The sequence below is a fragment of the Oryctolagus cuniculus genome, chromosome 8 (genome assembly GCF_964237555.1).
Source record: "Oryctolagus cuniculus chromosome 8, mOryCun1.1, whole genome shotgun sequence".
In the NCBI taxonomy this organism is placed as follows: Eukaryota; Metazoa; Chordata; class Mammalia; order Lagomorpha; family Leporidae; genus Oryctolagus; species Oryctolagus cuniculus.
In genome coordinates, this window is record NC_091439.1 from 2,262,104 (window position 1) to 2,282,910 (window position 20,807).

Genomic DNA, 20,807 nt, shown 5'->3' on the forward strand with positions numbered 1-20,807 from the left:
AGATGAATTGGAAAGAGAAAGGGAGGCTGTAGGGAAGAAGCATAGGGAAAGTGAAATGAAAAATGAGAAAGCAAAATTAAAATCGTTCTTTGGTAAGGGGGATGTTTGACCTCGTGGTTAAGACACTAGTTCAGATGTGTGCATTGCACACTGGAGTGGTGGGGGTCAACCTCCAGCCCCAGCTCCCGACCCCAGCTTCCTGCTAAGGCAGACCCTGGGCGGCAGCAGTGATGGCCCAAGGACGTGGGTCCCTGGCAGGGGACCTGGGCTGAGTTCCTGGCTCCTGGCTTCGGCCCCCGCCCTCTGCCGCTGGGGGCATTTGGAGAGTAAATCAACAGATGGCAGCTCGCTCTGTCTCTCAAATAAATAGTGAAGTATATTTTAAAAATACTTCTTTGGGACAGAGGAACTGCCACAAACCAAAGGGGACGTGGAGACACGTGGTGGCTAAATGCATCACGGAATCCTGGGAGACAGAAAGGACCTGGGTGGGAAGTTAGCGAAACCTGAGTAGCTGTAGTTTTGCTCATGGCAATGCACCGTGATGGGCTGATGACGTCACCATCGTCTTGGATGTCCACCTGCTTATCCTGGAGTCTGTGGCTATGCTGCCTTACCTGGCAGGAAGCCGCTGCAGCCGTGATTAAATCACAGTTCTTGAAATGAGGGGCTACCCTGGATGGTCCGGGTGGGACCCGCGTAGTCACAAAGGTCTGTCCCAGAGGAAGGCGAGAGAGACAATGGAAGAAGGAGTTGATATAACGGAAGCAGAGGTGGGAGGGATATCCAAAGCAAGTGGCCTTGAGTAGCTGGAAGACAAGAGGCACCTTCCAATTGGAACCTTCTAGAAGGAACCCAGAACCGCCAAGATCTTTTTTTTTTTTTTTTTGGACAGGCAGAGTGGACAGTGAGAGAGAGAGAGACAGAGAGAAAGGTCTTCCTCACTCTCCAATGGCCGCCGCGGCTGGCGCACCACGCTGATCCGATGGCAGGAGCCAGGAGCTTCTCCTGGTCTCCCATGGGGTGCAGGGCCCAAGCACTTGGGCCATCCTCCACTGCACTCCCTGGCCACAGCAGAGAGCTGGCCTGGAAGAGGGGCAACTGGGACAGAATCCGGCGCCCGGACCGGGACTAGAACCCAGTGTGCCAGCACCACAAGGCGGAGGATTAGCCTAGTGAGCCGCGGCGCCAGCCCTGCTAAGATCTTCATCTCCTCTTTGCCTCCCAGACAGACAGAAGAATGGATAGGAAACAGAACGGTGTGCCAGTGTGGCAGGTGTACCGTGGTAACTGAAATGCTGACCTCATGGATAACTGAGCAATGGGGCCCTCCTCCAAAGGTTCATAGAACAATGCATATGAGGAAGCAACTTTGCATAGACTGCAAACATGTTTTGCACCAAAATAAGCTTATTTTTTCATCTGTTTTTTATTTTTCCGCACAGACGTGTTGGAGCACCCTCCTAGGCACTGTCTTTGCTGCGTTTTTGTTAACTGTAAAGTTATTCTAGACGTTTATTTAAACACACTTTCTTTAGGACCTTGAAAAATAAAAATTGACATTGCAGAAAATCACTCAATTAGCATAGAGGACAATGGAGCGTGTCTCTCAGAATACAAGAGAAAAACACATAAGAATGGCCACCCACAAGGACACCCATGCAGAGGGCAGGGGGCACTCACACCCCCTCTGCCTAACTGTTGTTTTGGAAGAAAAGAGCAAAGCAAAGGACACAGAGACAGCACACCCATTATGCCAGAAGAAAATATTTCTGGACTAAAGGAAAACATCTGGGCTTTTAAACCCTATTCAGACGACCCTAAAAAAATTAATAACAGCAATGAAGGGAAAAAAAAAACTAAGATTTTCTTGCAGAAAAGAATCAGGTGACTTTGGTTGCCACCAGTTAACGTGGCTTCTCAGCTCTCCATGAAGGTCCTCCTGCCGGAGGAAGGGTTGGGGTTGAGGGAGGAAGAGGAGATGCGGGGCGGGGGTGGGGGTGGGGGGAGGGCAGTGCACAAGGGCCCGTGTTCTGCCTGTCTCAGCTCAGCATCTGACCAGAGCTGTTTGATAGAGTGATTGAGACCTGGCTCACGCTGAAGTAGCCCGGCTCTCTCCCGGAAATGGAAAAGCCTGGATACAAACCTCAAGTTGTTCGGATGTGCTTGGTTCCTGACTCTCCTCCCACAGCTTGCTCTTTCTTCCCATTCTGTAAAGTCATCCTGTCAACAAATCTCGTTTTTTTCCATCGGAGTTCATCGGAGCCATTCTCTTTGTCTTGCAGCCAAAACATCTTTAATGAATTCAGTTATGAAAGAACTGAGTCTCGCTGGGCTCAGGACTCTTCTCTGTAACAGGGAAAGCCACAAGTTAGTGGAGCAACTTGACACAATGTTAAGGGGAAGGAGTTTATTACGCAACAATTGATGGCCATTGCAATTTCCTTGGCAGCTACTCAAGTGCCCGGGAAATGTAACAGCAAGTGGAACAGCCGTGTACACTTCTGGCAAAAGCATTACTTGTACATAAGATTACTATGCTAAGCCAAAGTTAGGGCTCAAGCATGGAACAACTCGAGTCTACGGGGAATGACAATGAGTTCGACGGCTAGAAAAGCAGAAATAAGTCTCCAGGTTGTTAAGACTGGCTATAGGTGTTCTAGTTTGGAGCCAACCAAGCAGCAATGGTTTTATCAGCAAATTGTATTAGGGTCGTAACATGGTATTAACAAAGACAGCCAAGCTAAGATGGAAGGAGTAGAGGGAGAAAAGTGGCACCAAACTCTGGCCTGAGGGGGCCACACACTTAACCCCATGCATTTGTCACCTTGATTACCACGGATACATGGATATGGAGTCTGCTGTAGACAAACTTCAGAGAAATCATTGGCAAGTGAAGTAATTTTAAGTGGGCTGCACACAGTCTGTCTACTGGAAGGCATTAGCAGAAGAGAGACGGGGGAAACTCTGTGGAATGGGATCGCGCAGGGAACACTGGCCTTTTAACCTCGGCACTACAGCTGCAAGGCACTAACCCCCTCGGTGAGGCAGCAGCAAAGTAAGATTTTCATACCATGCATGCTATCACCCACAGTGCATTGCCATCTTGGCCATAATGTATGCATTTTTTAGCTTGGACATGATGTAAATAAATTAACTGAACATCAACCAAAGAAGTTGAGGAAAAGACATTTTCAAGTGAAAATTGGGGAGAAATTTATAAAGCTTTTTAAAAGTTACTGAATTCAATTAAAAAAGCAATTCCATGTACATAACTTGTTTTTAAGAAAAACATGTATTTATTTAAGAGGCAGTGAAACAGAAAGAAAGAAAGACACAGAGAGAAACAGCTCTGATCTGCTGGTTCACTCCCAGCCCTTCCTGCAACAGCCAGAGCTGGGCTGAAGTCAGGAGCCAGGAACTCAGCCCAGGTCTGCAACATGGATGGTAGTGACCCCAGTACACCCAGGGTGTGCTTTGGTAGGGAACTGGAGTCAGCCTTTAGAGCTAGATATTGAACCCAGGCACTCTGATGTGGGATGCAGGTGCCTTAACTGGCATCTGAACAGCTAGGCTTAAATGCCTGCTTCCCCTACTAACACTCGTATTATGGAGATAATGGATTCGCACTGGTTTTCAATTTTGTGGCATTTGCATTTTCAACACAATATAAGGCTCTGTTCTCCTGTCAAGTCTTCAATTACACCTTGATGGCAAGTTGGCTGATGGGAAGCAGTGGGGCTTCCCCCAAGGAGCAGAAGAGAAGAATTGCAGGTTCACTGTGTTATAGGTGGTGCAATGGAGTCACCCAGTCCCATGTGCCTGCTGTCCCTGCAAAACCCCACGTGTCTGCTACTTGGTCTTATCAAGCAAGCTTCTCAAACACAGATAATATTGCAATTACCTATAGTGTAGCAATCATTATAAAATAATTTTGCCAGTGATTATTTTATACTCACTGTTACATGCAATACTGGGTTGTCCAAAGAGAGAGAGAATATGCCCAGAGCAACAGGAAGCAAAGAGCACCCAGAATCAATTGTTGTTGAGGAGTTGGACAGAAGAGTTAGTAAAGGAAGCAGTAGATTTTTCTGTGGCTTTTTCCTACTTATTTCGCTATCTAGTGAAATTCAGTTTCGGTTCCCAGGACATCCGATGGGCATCCCTGGGCACTCCTGCTAGGGTTTCCTGTCCCACTAGGGTTAAGGATTGGGAACACGATGGTGTCTGGAGCTGCAGTGCTTGGCTTCAAGTCCTAGGTCTGCCAATCTCATGTTGTGCGCCTTGGCGATGCTTCCTCTTCATAAACTAGGGCCTGTGGTTTGACGTTCTCAATTGGGATCTTGTGAGACTCAAGTGAGATAGGGCTGGAAAGCGCTGTGGTTCCGAGCGAGAACTCAGTGTGTGCTCATGTCCCTTCTTGCAGTCACCACAGAGTTCCTTGCTCCCTGAACAGAGGAGGCTGGGACGACAAGGACTTCTACATCTGCCTTGAGATTCCCAAGAGAACCGAGAACAGCTCCCCACCCCTGCCTCTTCCCTCACCTCCTCTTCCCTTTCCTGTGGTGGTCAACCCTAGCAACCTAGCCAAGGTTTGACTCTTAGCAAATTCTGGTGAGAGAAAAGCTTTGGAATCCAAATAACCCCCATTATCAGGGACAGTTCCATCCCACCCCTCAGTTTCTGCCTCCCACCCCAGCTAACAACACAAAACTCCTGCCTGCTGCTTGCTCACACCACCACAAGCAGCAACGGTCTCATAACCAGCTTGGACCCATTCAGCAGGTCCACCCCTTCAGTTGAAAGTCATACAGTGGGAGGTTGGCACTGTGCCCCAGCAGGTTAAGCCTCCGCCTGCAGTGCTGACATCCCATATAGATGCTGGTTCAAGTCCAGGCTGCTCCACTTCAGATCCAGCTCCCTGCTAATGCACCTGGGAAAGCGGTGGAGGATGGCCCAACTCCTTGGGCCCCTGCACCCAAGTGGGAGATCTGGAAGAAGCTCCTGGCTGCTGGCTTCAACCTAGCCCAGCCCCTGCCATTGCAGCCATTTGGGGAGTAGAGGATCCCCTCCCAGCCCCCTGCCCTCTCTGCAGCTCTGCCTTTCAAATAAACACATTAATATTTTTTAAAAAATCATTCAGTGCTTTTCAAGATGAGGACTTTATTCTTTTTTTCATTTTTAGATTTATTTTATTTTTTTAACTTTTATTTAGTAAATATAATTTTCCAAAGTACGGTTTATGGATTACAATGGCTTTTTCCCTCCCATAACTTTCCTCCCACTTGTACCCCTCCAATCTCCCGCTCCCTCTCCCATCCCATTCACATCAAGATTCATTTTCAATTCTTTATATACAGAAGATCGATTTAGTATATATTAAGTAAAGATTTCATCAGTTTGCACCCACACAGAAACACAAAGTGTAAAATACTGTTTCAGTACTAGTCATAGCATTACTTCACATTGGACAACACATTAAGGACAGAGATCCCACATGAGGAGTAAGTGCACAGTGACTCCTGTTGTTGACTTAACAATTGACACTCTTGTTTATGGCATCAGTAATCTCCCTAGGCTCTAGTCATGAGTTTCCAAGGCTATGGAAGCCTCTTCAGTTCACTGATATTTTATTTATTTTCTTTGTTATGGGATGCCAGAACACAGCTTAATCCATTAAGCCCCTGAAGAGGAGGAGGAGGGGGAGGCAGGGGGAGAACTTAAGAATAGTTAAGAATATTGCTGGCTACTAAAAATATCTGAAAGATACTTCCTGCAACAAAAAGTCTTAGAGGATGTTTAGTGAAAGAATCAATTTTCTACTTCCAACTCTGTTAATTCATCATGCCCATAGATTCAGAAAAGCATGCAGGGAACCTGTGTTGTGACACAGTGGGTTAAGCTGCCACCTACAGTGCCAGCATCCCATATGGGCACCAGTTCAAGTCCCAGCTGCTCCTCTTCTGATCCAGCCCCTGCTAATGCACCTGGGATGGTAGTGGAAGATGGCCCAAATACTTGGGCCCCGCCACTCATGTTGAAGACCCAGATGGAGGTGTTCCTGACTTCAGCCTGGCCCAGCCATGTCTGTTGTGGCCACTTGGGGAGTGAAGCAGCAGATGGAAGATTTCTCTCTCTCTCTTTCTGCTTTGTCTAATGGCTAAATGGATCTTTACAAAAAAGAAAGGCATAGAAAATGGATGCTAGGAAACAGACTGGGCAGGTTGACAAATTTCAAGATTTACCTGGAATTCTTCCTTAACCAAGCTTGCCGGCTAGGTGCCTTTTCTCTAAGGTTCCATTTTCTTCTAGGGGGAAAAACAGATTTCTAATTGGCTCTTGCATGTCTGAATCTCTGTAATGGATAGACACAACTAAATCCCCAAAGTTAAGTTCACTAAAGCTACAGCCCTGTTCTACAGACTTGGCCAATGGACTACTATTTGCCATAGACACGTCTCCCTATAAGAAGGCTCAGAGGCCCTTAAGAAAATAGAACTGTATACTGAAAAGTGGAAAACAGAAAGAGAAAAGGACACAAAGGGAACTGTGGAGTTTAACCAATAATTATTGGTAGCTGTCAATAGTAGCCGTGTCAAGAGCCAAAAGTCCCCAAAGTCTTCTTGCATGTCTTCCTGGGGGCAGACCCCACACTGTGCCACTGCCCCAACCTTCACGACAACCCTTTCTTGGCTATGTTTTTACTCTGCATTAATTTACCGGGGCTGCCATAGCATGCTGCCACAAACTGTGTGGCTTGTAGCAACAGAAATCAATTTTCCCACAGTCCTGGGGACCAAGAGTCCAATCTCCAGGTGCTGACAAGGTCCCTACCACCTCTGAAGATTCTAGGGAAAACCCCTTCCTTGCCCCCCTGCCAAGCCTCCAGTGGCTCCCATCAATCCTGGGCAATGCTCAGCTTGTGGATGGATCACCCCCGTCTCTGCCTCTGTCTGCACATCACCGACTCCCTGCATGTCTCCACCTGGCCTTGTCATAAGACCACCAGTTATGTATGAATGCCCATTTCAGTCCAACATGATGGGACCAGCATTGTTGCATAGCGGGTAAATCCACTGCCTATGACTCTGGCATCATATATGGACACCAGTTCATATCCCAGATGCTCCACTTGCAATCCAGCTCCCTGCTAATGACTAAGGAAAAGCAATGGAAGGTGGCCCAAATGTTTGGTAATCTGTAACCCATGGGGCCATGCAGGGAATGTGGGGAATGAACCAGCAGATGGATGATCTCTCTGTCTCTCTGTCTCTCTCTGTGTGTCTCTCTGTCTCTGTCTCTCTGTCTCTCTCTCTCTGTCTCTCTCTGTAACTCTGTCTTTCAAATAAATAAGTAAATCTTTTTTTAAAAAAAATCCAGTGTGACCTCATCTTAACTTAATTGCATCTGTAAATATCCTGTTTCCAAAAAAAGATCACAAGGGAAGGTTCCAGGTGGACATGAATTTTGGAAGATTCCTATTCAGAACAACACGTCCTCACCTCACTTTAACACAAAGGGAGCACCTGGGTACAATCAGTTGCCAGTGTCCCTGTAAGAGAGACAGAAGGAGATGTGACCCAGACCAAGGAGGAGGCGCCTGTGTGACCAGGCATGCAGGGATTGGCCTGGTGGGGCTGTGATCAGGAGTGCCAGCAGCCATTACTTAGCGTCTTTGGTGGGAACTTGAGCCTCTGGCATCTTGATTTTGGCCCTGTGTCATTGGTTTCTGACTGGTGGCCTCTTGACTTGTCCAACAGTAGATGTCTAGCTCCGTAAGCACCAAGTTTGTGGTGATGTCTACAGCAGATACAGGAAATACCACAACACTGAAGAGCTGAATGGTCCATGCGGGGAAGCATGCTTCCAAGTTCAGAGACCAATGCTCTACAGGGGGTGAAGCACTCACACCACTAGCGGGGAGAAGTCTGTCTTAGTCCCTGTCCCAAGAGCCATCATCAAAGGCCTTGCGAGGCAAGCACATTATTCTGTGCAGGTTGCAAAGATTTGGAGCCAAAGACAGCTGCTCAGCGTTTCATCTACATCTTTCCGAGAGTATTATCTTCCGCGGCCGTGAGAACACTAGTGGGATTAATGAGACGCACAGCATCAGACCTCTGGGAGCAGCTGAGCTCTCTTGTCTGAAGTTAGAAATTGAGCAGGCAAGAAGAGCTAGGGCCGGCAGCCACAGCACAAATCCAGTTCGCAGCACTTGGCCCAGATGGAAATTCAAGGATTCGGCTTCATTAAGTTCGGAGGCGGAGCATGTTGCACTAACACAAAGGTGATCTCTAAATTGCGGAGGCTCCAACAGCTCCCCCTCTTCTGGACGCATGGAAAGGACTGGATATATATTTGGTAAAGAAGCAACAAAAGATTCAGGAACAAATACCCGGCCAAGGAGAAGACGGCTCACAAATCCATGCCATGCACCCTGTACTTTAGAAGACATAAATAACCAGGTAGAATCAGATGGAGGTGGACAGGATCTCTCTCTCCAGGAAACTCATACGCCTTGCAGTGGGCATGCTTAGCAGGGTAGCAAGGGGACTGCTGTAGGTGGTCTGGTAGGGATATGCCAGGGAAAGGAAAGAAAGATAAAGGAAAGGCACTTCAAAGAGCAGGGAGATGCACAGTTGGACAAAAATAAAGGTTCCACATAAGAGTCAGGTGTGGGTTGCAGGATCCCAGAGCAACTGGGTACAAGGGGAGTAGACTTTCAAGGCAGAAGTGGCTAACCGAAACTGAGCTCTGGATAAGTACTTGCTGCCCAAGAAATGGCAGGACAAAGACGGTGACCAAAAGCAAGGCAATGAAGAATGTTGGCTTTAGGGACTCAAAGGGTAAGTCCAAGGCTCGGCCAGGCAATGCCTGAGCCTCCTTGGAAACTGATAGGGGGCAGTGGCAGACAAACTCAAGAGTGACACAGTGGCGACATAAGAGGAGGATCAATTTTGGATCCCAGCTCTACTGTTTGTGAGCTGTGAAGACAATGTGCAGGTGACACAGTCAAGAAGATTTAGCTCCTCATCTGTGACCAACAAATAATGGCAGAACGGGTTTGTCATTCTGAGGCTATGGAAGAAGTATGCAGACTGTCTTTTGGGCAAGGCAGGAGAAGCTTAAACAGTGTCGTGGTTTGGGTGTCCCCGGAAGGGCCATGTGTTAAGAGCTTGATCTCCAGGGTCTTATATCAATAGGTTAGAGATGGAACCTAAGCCAACTGTTGTGTCTGGAGGTGGGGCCTTTGGGAAGGGATTCGATTGGATTGAGTTGTTAAGGTGGAGTCTCTGTGATTGAATCATTATGCCTGTGATAATGAGAGATGTCGACAATGAGCAAGCTGTGCCTCTCCCCACCCCCTCTCTGCGCCTGGCTCACCAAGTGATCCTACCTGTGTGCACACTCCACCACCGCCAGCCTCTGATCTCACCAGATGTCGAAACCCGTGTGCCCACCCGACCTCGGACTGTGAATCTCCAAAACTGTAAGCTGAAATAAACCCTCTTCCTTCATAAGCACCTTCTCTCAGGCATTTGTTACAGTGACAAAAAGCTGACTCATCGCAAAGGCCTTCCGTTAAAATACCACAAGTACCTAGAGTGCAGTGACGGGCGTTTAAGCAGAGTTAGGAGAGAGGAAGACCTCACTAGCTGACTCAGGACCTCCGCTGGCTGGGATCAGACTATTAGAACTGTGCACACATCCTGGGGGCAGGCTTTCCCAAAGATGGGCAATTCCTTCCTTCTTCAAGTCGCATACACCTCCAAACAGGGCTTAGTCATAGCTCTTATGAAAGCCAACAAAGAATTTCTGAGCACCCTAACTTTTATCAGCAATGCAAACAGGTAGAAGCAGGAGGGTCCTCCTGCCAGAGATTTCTACTGACAACAAAGGGTTGAGGTTCTAAACAAAAGATGCAAGATAAGTCAAGATCATTTTCCCATTTCCTGTTTCACCCTGGAGCTTCATGTATCTTACCCCCAGTGCCCAAGTTCTGGACGGATTCACCTCCTCCTGCCTGACACCTTGGACCTCCCAGCTCCTAGGTCCAAGTCCCACCCACAGAAGGACCCTAGAGTTCCTCCAGTGCTGACCCAACTCCTAAACCAGTGCAAAGACTACAACCCCCAAGAGAGAAATGTTGAGTGAGACATAAAGCAGAAAGCTAATCTGTTTGGCATGTTGTTACCTGTCTTTTGAACTTAATATGGGAGTCTGTTAATTGCTTGATTTACTGTATAGTGACTCTGCCAACAGCAATAAATAATGCTAATTAATTTAAGGTGATGCATTGCCAGGAAGGTTGGCAATTACCAGGAAATTGAAAAGGAAGCCTCATCATGATACCATTAGGACGAAAAGGAGAAGTTGCTCTCCTTTATCTGATTGGCCCCAGCGTGGTGAAGAAAGGCCCTCTGTTCTACTGTCTGCATCCTTTGCTTTCTTCTACCAATATGGCTGCTCATGGGGTGGACGTCCAGGGCATTGTTATGGTGCCACCCAGATACTCACATCCCATACTGGAGTCCTGACTGTGCTTCTAATTCCAGCTTCCTGCTCATGCACACCCTGGGAGGCAGCGGGTGTGGCTCATGTACTTGGGTCCCTGCCACTAACATGGGAGACCCAGCTTGAGTGCAGGGCTCCTGGCTTTGGCCTGGTCCAGCCCTGGCTATTAGGGGCGTCTTTGGGAAGAGAACCAGTGGACGAAAGATTCTCTCTCTCTCTCTTTCTCTCTCTCTCCTTTCCAAATAAAATAAAATAAGTGCATGACGTTTTGTTTCAAAAGCAAGGTTGATCATTTGTGGAGAAGCAGCAGCTGGAGAACAGTGTGCTTTCAGTTCTCCCTGGGGAACCCAGGTGGCCTTTGGGGGTCTTAGGGCGGCCAACCCCATGGGGTCCTGAGTATGTCCAGTCTGCTTTGGAGAGCAATCCACCAGGAGGAGAAATAGGGATGGATACCCTGCTCTAAACACCAAACACTGTTTGCCTAATGCTGCCCAGCGAGGGCTGTCTGGAGGGGCCTTGGCAGTAGGTGGTGCAATGCAAACAGGATGGTCCTTGGCCCTGGAGACTTAGGCTTTAAACTTAAGAGCTGAGAAAATATTAAAGTGCTTCTTAAACATCTCAGACGCTCAGTTCCCCAATTTCTAAAATACAGAGCAACACCTTTTCCACAGACTTTATGTTGGGATTAAATGAGATCATTGCAGAGTAAATACAGCTACGTGGCCTATTCTTCAGTTCCTCCAGGCTGTCCTTAGATTTTTCCCTTTAAAAAACATGGCAGCTTTACTTTGTTTTTCCTCTTGGGCTGGGAGCTGAATAGCTTGGAGCCACATTTCTTTCTCTTAGCCTGACAGGCACCATGAACTGTGGGCGCTAAACCCTGTGATACCTTATCTTTGCTCTTCTGGTATTTCCTTTCTTCTAACTTGGGTATTTCACATTTTATTTCACTTTTGTGTGCATATAGTCATGGAGTGACCTTACATCTTGTCTAGGTTAAGAGTGTGTGGATACACACATACACACATATGTAACATGTTTCAAATTCAACAGGCTCTGGCTCTCCTCCCCTGCAGATGTAGTAACCATGAAGTCTCCTGAGAACAGGTGATAAGGGGTAGAGATTGGTCTAGTGGCACCCTCTGCTGGCTGGGACTCATGGTAAGTCTTTAGGTCACTGGGGGCTTACCTTGGGAAGGTAGTCCCAGGAGAGGACTTCTGTGTGTCTCTCTGGCTCCTGGCTCACGGAGAACTCACCCCTCCCCCCTACTCTCTGACAGAACCAATCTCCCCCAGACACCAGACAAATTAATTTCCCGGTCTTGAATGCGAATCTCCAGACTGTAGGACAACACAGACCTTTTCCTAACCACGAAGTAGGTATAGCGAAAAAGCTGATACAAGATTCACACGTACGTGAGTGGTCACGCTCTGTGCATTACTTTTCGTGGTGCGTTCCCTCTCATAAGCACACGCAACATGCTTTTGTTCACTAATTGCTATTTTGTCTCCCAGCCCAAGTCCTAAATCCCCTGAGGGCATGACTGGATTTTAATCTTAAATATTTGTAGAATTGAACTAAATCATAAAACTTAAAAGTGTTTTCTTTTTCCCTTTATTTACAACAACCATGTAGTCTAATCCCCAAAGGATGACAAACCCAGCCACAGAATATAATGTAATATAATATAATATAATATAATATAATACAATACAATACAATACAATACAATACAATACAATACAATACGAGACTTGCAGAGCCAAAGCCATTGCAAGCAAGGGACAGCCATTTTTTCCCTCTGTGTAGCAATGACTACTATAACCACTGTATTTCCTTATCCTATCCCCTCCAAAACCCAGAAATTCATTTCTTTCCATATACAACCAAATTTGATGCCACTTCTCTCAGGGCAATCATTGGCTAGAACTTCAGCCACACAGTGGGGACAGCGAGTAGCTTGGAGACAAACGTAGGCCATTCAGTCTCCATGCCTATATGAATCTGACTCATCACAAAGCATAAGCTTCGTGGGTCTTGCTGTATTATTTGGCTATTGCCAGGAGCTCCTGAACCCATGGCACCATGCACCCTGGGTTTTTCCTGGTAGCATCCCTTCTGCTCCCAGAGCTGTGAAGTGAAGCAGCTGGGGCCATTTCTCCACTTCTTGCCCTTATTGGAGCCAGTCCCTTGTTAGGGCTGACAGCAGACCATTTCTTGAAGGCCTATGCAAACTGACCAGCAGTGTTTCCTGCTCACTTAGTGACCATGAGGCTATAGATGTGGGTTCAGAGAAGGGTGGTGGCACAACGGGAGCAGGTGCACAGAATTACTCGGTCAAGATCTGTTCTATTTTATCAAGATTTCTTTTATTTATTTGGAAGAGTTACAGAGAGAGGTAGAGGCAGAGAGAGAGAGAGAGAGAGAGAGAGATCTTCAATCTAAAGGTTCACTCCCCAAATGGCCACAAAGGCTGCAGCTGAGCCCACCCAAAGCCAGGAGCCAGGAGCCAGGAGCTTCTTCTGGATCTCTCATGTGGATTTGGGCCATCTTCTGCTGCTTTCCTTTGTGCATCAGCAGGGAGCTGGATCAGAAGTGGAGCAGCTGGGACTCGAACTGGCACCCATATGGGCTGCACCATGGTGCTACAGGCCGGGAATTTAACCCATTGAGCCACAGCACCAGCCCTGATCAAGATGTCTTATATGCTACATCTACCTGATGCTGGACTCACAAGGGCATAGGCAAACACATGGTTTGATGGGTCAGATAAGTAGCAAACCACGGGCAGCTCAGGCCAGAGTTTACTAAGGTCTTGCAATGAGCCAAGAACTCTTTCCCTAAAGGAGGAGAAGTTCTTTACTGAAGAACTCATGGCATTGCTCCAGGATTCTAGGTTCCAGTTTGGGGCTTTGCTTTCAAGGTTTGCCGTAGAATTCTTCCTTTGCTGTTGGTTCACCCTCCAGTGGCCGCCGCGGCTGGCGCGCTGCGGCTGGCGCACCGCATTGATCCGATGGCAGGAGCCAGGTGCTTCTCCTGGTCTCCCATGGGGTGCAGGGCCCAAGCACCTGGGCCATCCTCCACTGCACTCCCTGGCCACAGCAGAGAGCTGGCCTGGAAGAGGGGCAACCGGGACAGAATCCAGCACCCCGACCAGGATTAGAACCCGGTGTGCCGGCACCGCAAGGCGAAGAATTAGCCTAGTGAGCCGCGGCGCTGGCCAGCCGTAGAATCTCTAGAGCATCTTAATGTATGAATGGCACTTTCGTCTTCCTGGATCTACAGGATCGTGACAGTCAAGTGGAAACATCACTTACATTGTAACTCAAAGTTGATAACCCTGGGGACGATCTAAGATTGCCCACTAACGTACAAACGACAGCCATTTAGCCAAATGTTTTTCATATTGTCTCACACCTTCTAAGCTTTGTGTATCTCTCAGTACAGCAGGAGAAGCAAAGACGACAACAGCACGTTCTTTTCTTTGGAAGAAGTGAAAACAACCTGATTGAGCGGCAAGGTGCCCCCACCCCATCATGGAGGGGTTTGCTTCTTTCGCTCCGGCTGAAATGTGTCTTTCCCAGTTACATGCTTCCTCTACTTCGGCAGCTTCCATCACCATGACGTCATCAAAGGAGCAGACCAGAGAGATGCTATGTGGCTTGCAGAGGTAAGTCATGGGGCTGTGGACTAAATTATTAGATTGAACCAGGAGCCCCTGAGACCCTGAGAAAGGAGCACACGTCCCTGCTGGACGAAATCAAACTGCAGCTGCTGTGTGCTTCTTTCTTACTTACTACAATAGGGGAAAAGCACTGTTCACATCTGTAGGCTCATACCACGGGTGAAGTTGGTGAGAATCTTCTACGTGGAGACACCTGCGACAGTGGCTTCCGTTGGAACCACCGCCTGACTAAGCATACAGCTGTCCACCCATCACCCTTTCACGCTGTATAAGCACAAGGTGGGGACATGAGAGGAAGCAATATCTACGTTAGTCAACCATGCTGTGATGATGCTAGGTAATCCATTGCCCCAAGGGTGGGCTGAAGGACACTCAGTGGCCACGCTTAGTCTCCAGGCTTAAGGGTCCAGTATCTGTGCTTGGGCCTGTGATCTCCAGCTCCACCCATGACTGCTCCGGGTTACCCTTCAAGTCCCCGCATTTCCTTGAACCAGAAGCCACCTGGGTCGAGGCCTCTGCTGGGTGAATTACATCTGTGGCTGTGTGGTACTGTTCACTGCATGCGAAAGTACAAAGCTTCCCCAACGTGTTGACCTTTAGTTTGTGAGGTCCTAAGGACTTGCTGACAAGTGACTCAGATCACAGGTGGGATGAGATGAGCAGCAAAGGTGACGGTGGGCAATTGTAAGAATTAGCTTCCTCGTGCAAGGTAGTTTGCTCAAGTGAGGTCATACGGGGTCTCCCACTGATGCAGGAAAATCAGACAAGAAAAAGGGGGGTTACTGCTTTGACTGTGAAATATTTACAGGGAATTAGTGGCCAGAGCACTTTGGGTTATCTGAATCTTCTTATTGAATGTTTAAATTTCTATTTATTTATTTGGGGGAGACCATCACTCATTGACTCCCCAAAGGTCCACAATGGCTGCAGCTGAGCTAGGCTGAAGCCAGGGGCTGGGTCAGGCCAAGGTCAAGGGCTGGGAACTCAATCGAGGCCTCCCACTTGGATGACAAGAAGTCAGTTATATGCACCAGCACTGCTGCCTCCCACGGTCTGCACTAGCAGGAAGCTGGAGGCAGGAGTTGGAGCCAGAAGTTGAATCCAGGCACTCTGATGTGGGACATGGACACCCACTTAGGGCACCCTTGACTGCTAGGTCAAACACGTTTCCTGAATCCCATTCTTTATATCCTATTGCAAGTTTCAGATTGTTGTCCAGTAGGTATCATAGCCTTTATCCAAGAAACACTGAAGCTATGGCTACTTGATAATGACAGGATCCAATCTTGAGCATGGTGTTGGTTGTCCTAACCCTAAATATGTAGATCAGAGTCGTTTACCACATTCACAAAATGTTTCTGGTTTTCAGTCCATGGCTTGAGCTTAGAACCCCAGTATTTGATCCTATTTCTCTTCTTGCTAATTTTTTAAGATTTTTTTTATTTATTTACTTGACAGGTAGAGTTACAGACAGTGAGAGAGAGAGACAGAGAGAAAGGTCTTCCTTCCATTGGTTCACTCCCCAAATGGCCACAAATGGCTGGAGCTGCACCAATCCAAAGCCAGGAGCCAGGAGCTTCTTCCAGGTCTCCCACGTGGGTACAGGGGCCCAAGGACTTGCGCCATCCTCCACTGCTTTCCCAGGCCACAGCAGAGAGCTGGACTGGAAGCAGAGCAACCAGGACTAGAACTGGCACCCATATGGGATGCTGGTGCTGCAGGCAGACAATTAACCTAGTGTGCCATGGCGCTGACCCCTCTTCTTGCTATTTTTCACACTGTTTGAAGACCCTTCCCCTCCCAGTAGTAACTGATTTCCTCTTGCTCTCCATCACGTTGCGTGTAACTGGCCACTTGATCCCCCAAGATTTTGCCTTCCATGGACCAACGATTGCACAAGACCATGGACGAAGATTTGGTAAGCAGTGCTACTGCCGGCTACTGCAGAATTCTCGCCTGTAATGGTGTGTGGGTATTGACTGCCCTCAAAATTGACAAGCCCTGATGATCCAGTCCAGAAGCCCCTTCATCTCCCCGAGGTACTGCTTCCTTGGATCACCCCCAATGCCAATTTTTGCATCAGTCCTGGTTCTTAGTTGCAAGCAGCAGAAACCAACTTCTATTGTTTAACAGAAAAATTGGGTAGATCACAAAATCTCCAGGGGGACCAAAGCACCAGAATTGATGACTATGAATTAAAAGAAAAAAATCATAGCCCCCAATTCCACCAAAGCACTAAACAGGAGAATACCCCCTTGCTGTCATCTCTGGATGCTGTACTTGTTTCTTGTCTCAGAAGTTAAACACAAATCCTAACCGCCATGATACCCTTGGACATGCATGTGGCTGCTGTTGCTCCTGCTAGTATCGCTGCTGTCTACCAAAAGAGAGCCCTTCTTCGTACCCAATTCAGTGTGTGTAACTGACTGATGGTTCAGAACATACATCTCTACTTGAAAGGTAGTCTGAGATCATGATTACAGAATCATTTTTTAAAATGCTCAGTTTTTTATTTACTTGAAATGCAGAGAGAGGGAGAGAGGGGGAGAGAGATAGAGAGAGACAGAGAGAGACAAAGAGACAGAGAGAGATATCTTCTATCCATTCGTTCACTCCCCAATTGCTCATGGCAGCTGGGGTTGAGCCAGGCTCAAGACATGGGCCAGGAACTCCATCTGGTTTTCCATGCGGCTGGCAGGGACCCAAGCACTTGAGCCTTCAAACACCACCTTCCCAGCATGAATTAGCAGGGGATCAAAGACTTGAACCGGCGCTCTATAGAGGATGCAGGCACCCAAGTGTAGCTTTACCCACAATGCCATGCCCCTCTAAAACAGTTTCTGGTTATACATAATATGAAGATCACGGATTTATAGCAGGCAGTTTCTATCTTAGGAGATATGAGAGGGGCCGGCGTTGTGGCGTAGCAGGTAAGGATGCCACCTGCAGTGCCGGCATCCCAGATGGGCTCTGGTTCCAGTCCCGGCTGCTCCTCTTCCTATCCAGCTCTCTGCTATGGTTTGGGAAAGCAGTGGAAGATGGCCCAAATCCTTGTCCACTGCACTTGCGTGGAAAGACAGGGAGGAAGCTCCTGGCTCCTGGCTTCAGATCAGCATAACCAACTGGGGAGTGAACCAGCGGATGGAAGACCTTTCTCTCTCTCTCTCTCTGCCTATCCTTCTCTCTGTGTGTAAATCTTTCAAATAAATAAAATAAATCTTTAAAAAAAAGAAGGTAGGAGATTCTGCTGACTTAGAAAAGGGGTCAGTTATTATGCAGTCCAAAACAAATGCTCATTTAACTGAAGTGGGGATGACACTGACAGAAAGAAATCATTTCATCTGGTTATTTGTGTGAGCTCAGATAGCACAATATTGGACCAAAAGTCTGTGTCTTTACCTGTGAGTATGTGTGTGTGTGTGTGTGTGTGTGTGTGTTTTGTAAAATCCCAGGAAGCCTATCATTGAATAGTTTCTAGAATACACACACACACACACACACAGAGCTGGCCATTTCAGACCACACTCACCTGACACTACAATGCACTTGATGTCCCCAGGGCACTTGTTGGACTTGTAAAAGCCAAACCAAAAGTGACATCTCATCAACTCCAAGTCCAAAGGCACCTGATGCTTTCCAGGCCAAGCTGGGTCTGGGGGTGGCCCTGGGGAAGGGAGAGGCCCAGGCCAGCCTGGGCTGTGTAGATTGCCCAGTTGGGGGGCTTGGCTGCTAAGGACTGCTCTCCATCAGGGCTGAACCACAGCCTGTACGCGTGGGCCACGCCAGCCATGCACCAAGCAATTCCCAGGCTCAGATGCCTCTCTCAGAGCCTGGGAGATTCTGCCGGCCGACAACAGCTGATACAGACAGATTGGTTTAGAGAAAGGGACTGACAGCTTGTAATGACCTTATTCCCGGGCCTTGTTGGAATGGCATGTAATCACGCTGCTGGGGTGTGTGCAGAGGGATTTGATGAGTGGCACTCACCACACCGATCATGCTACGATGGCTTGCAGCCAGCAGGAGGAGGTGGAGGTGGAGGTGGAGATGCAGGCAGAGCAGACGGTGCCCAAGAAAAGCGTGTGGCGGAGTGGGCGGGGTTGAGTGGGCAGCAGGCAAGACGCTGGATTGGACCAGGTGTTGCCTGGCACGCTCAGGGCCTCATGAAGTTGCACTCCGCCATTGAGGAGTTTCCAGCCTAATTATAATCTGGCCACCAAGCTGTTTTCCCTGACGTGTGCCACCCCAAGTAGGCTTGGCTGGATCACCCAAGTGCCAGGGTGTCTCATCCATGGACAGGAAATTTATGGGCAGTTCCTGGCCCGATCCCTAGGACTACTTGCAGCCAAATGGCAAGCAGGAGGGGAGTGTGTACTGACTGTAGTGGCTGGCCGGCTCAGCCTCGTCGCCAGGTTGGACTTGCTGGTCTGAACCCACTGTTCATCCCCTCCTCTCCTCCTACTCGCTCCCCATGATGCTGTTCTATCTGCATCCCCACACCTGCTCCCCCCCTCTCAGGCATGCATGTCCCAGCGCAGGCTGCCCTCACTTCTCTGGGAGCAGCCCGGAAGCAGGTGCAACCGACAGCTGAGCCTTGGGGGACCCAAGGCACAAAGGTTCCTTTGTATCTATGTTTTTAAATAGTTATTTATTAATTTGAGAGGCAGAGTTACAGAGAGATGGAGAAACAGAGAGAGAGAGAGAGAGAGAGAGAGAGAGAGAGATCTTCCATGCACTGGTTCACTCCCCAGATGGCCACAACAGCAAGGGTTAGGCCATGCAGGAGCTAAGAGCCAGGAGCTTCATTCAGCTCTCTCACATGGGTAGCAGGGGTTCAAACCCTTGGGCCACCTTCTGCTGCTTTTCCTCGGCCTGTTATCAGGGAGCTGGGTCAGCAAAGGAGCAACCGGGACATGCACCAGCACCCATATGAGATGCCAGCATTGCAGGTAGTGGCTTAACTGACTACAATACAATGCCAGCCCCACGAAGGTTTCTGAGAAGGAATGTTTTGGCACTGTGAAGACACACCCAGCAGCCAAATAGCACATGCCACAAAAATTCCAGGAAGCTAGCCATGGTCGCTTACACGGAAATCGACCTCAGCCCAATCTCTCGACATTGGCCTTGAAGACAGAAATGGCGGTCTGTGCAGTGGGAGCCCAACCATTTCCATTCATTCCCATCCTTTCCCAGCTCCCTGCCGCCTGCTTCCACTCCCCTCTCCTGCCCCCGCCCCACTTCTCTGCCCTCCTCTCCTCCTCTGGATCCTCCACACAAAGCAAGCCTTTCCCCAGTCAAGGCCAAGTTCCCTGCGGCCCTGTCTCACTGGAGTGGACCAGAACACTCTGAGCGCCAATCTGTTGCGTAGCACCCAGGTTGCTTGGATACAGCTCTTGGTGACAACGGGTCTTTGCCTTTGACTACTTATGCATAGAAGCTGTGCAGTGAATATCCCTGTGCAGAGGGATGTTGGGCCAGAACCAACTTCCACAATCTCCTTTTGAATGGTCCGGGTGGTGGTGAGAGTGGGAAATTGTTTTAAAGGAAAAGAGACCTCGAAATTTTTTTTAATGCTGATCTACAGGTAAGACTTAGCAGTGATAAAGAACCCACTATAGAGTGAGAAATGAATCAACATCTCTTGGTGAACATAGCTCTGGGGCTGTCTTCCTAGCAGAATATGAAGGGACCGAGGGAAATAAAGCCAGGAGCATTAGGAAAAATTAATTTCTGCTTCTCTCCCCCATGTATTATCTCCTGTACCTGCGATTCATATAACCGAGAAAAGTGGTGGAGAGTGTGCATGTGTATGTGTGTATGAGAGAGAGAGAGAGAGAGAGGAGAGAGCTACACTCAGAACTCAGGTTCTCTAACTCCATTCTTTGTCCTTTGTCCTGTCATTTTCCCAACACCTAGAGAGCAGGTGGAGGACTTCCTAGAATACTGAGAAGCAGTTGGGATTTCAAGGGGTCTGACAGCTGAGCGTGGGGGATGTGGGCCCCTCCTTTTCCACTGGGTCTGCTCCTGTGAGCCTGGAGGTGAACCCTGCAGGAGAGAGCCATCCAGCCCAATTCTCCCTTGGAACTTGATGCTTCCTGCTCTCCCTCCAAGGGCTGCCATTGGGGTATGAGGTTAGTGGATGGGGAGAAATACGAACCAACACCAAACATTTACATAACCTCCAGAAAGCTCCATCTGGGTCCTTAGTTCCCATCTCTTTGAAATGCTGGGAGGGCATATCACCCAATACATTCAGAGGAACAGTCCCAGTGCCCTCCTGAGACATACAGAGACAAAATATCTGGGGCTGTGGCCCCGGAATCCCAGAGTCTAACAAATTCCCTGGGTGATTTGTTGAGCCTTAAAGGTAGGCAGACCCCTCTACTGGCTGGTGTCTGAATTCCCTTCCAGCCCTGCATTGTATGTGCAGACAGCACATGAGGAAATAGATGATGGTCCTCAAAGCTAAGATGACTGGCTGTCCTCATGTGTACCACAGGTGGAAGGAAGGAAAACAGCAGGCAAAGGTGAGAAGTCCCTGGGTGACCTTTTTCTTCTTTCAAAGTCTCCTGTGTAATGAGATTGTATTATTTCCTAGGGTTGGGC